Raw genomic sequence first — 668 nt, 5'->3', positions numbered from 1 at the left:
TGTCTTTACAACCAACCATTACAGCAGATGACACGCTTATGACGTTATGCGTGTTAACTTTGTTCTTGTGAGTAAATATGCGAGCACTTACACGCATAAAAGTGACCATGCAAAAAGGGTATTAGCGGTCCTTAGCCGTGCGACCTATTACAGTTAGTTCATATGTTACATAGCAAAGGTTACAAAGTTAAGGTCAGACGAAGTGGCGTCATCACTTAACGTCATTCGTGCCCGCTTCAAACGTTCGCATCAGAGCGTTAATGCAAATTGCGCAATTCCCTTTGCGAAGCTGCGGTTCCATCTGCAAACCTTGAACGCTTTTAGGCATTACTCCAAATCTTAAATATTCAATCGACCTTTTATATTAAAGTATTATGTACGAATGTAGTTGAAAATTATCCTTTTTACTGCGGGTGGGAAGTTAGTTATGCTATTCAACCTTAACGAATCGCTAGCATTCATCCACGCGCATGTGTAGTACTGTGGGGGTAATATAGGACACCGTTAGCACATGATATCTGTGGTAAAGTACTGTGGGGTAATGTGGGATATCGTCAGCACATATTCTAATATTTTCTTATTGCGTTTTTCACAATTAACAAAGCTCTTTTTGGTTGGTAAGGATGCGGTTAAATAATTTTGGAAATATTTTGCGTTCACTTTTAAAT

Source organism: Ciona intestinalis, unplaced genomic scaffold, assembly GCF_000224145.3.
Source record: "Ciona intestinalis unplaced genomic scaffold, KH HT000134.2, whole genome shotgun sequence".
In the NCBI taxonomy this organism is placed as follows: Eukaryota; Metazoa; Chordata; class Ascidiacea; order Phlebobranchia; family Cionidae; genus Ciona; species Ciona intestinalis.
This window is presented reverse-complemented; position numbering follows the sequence as displayed.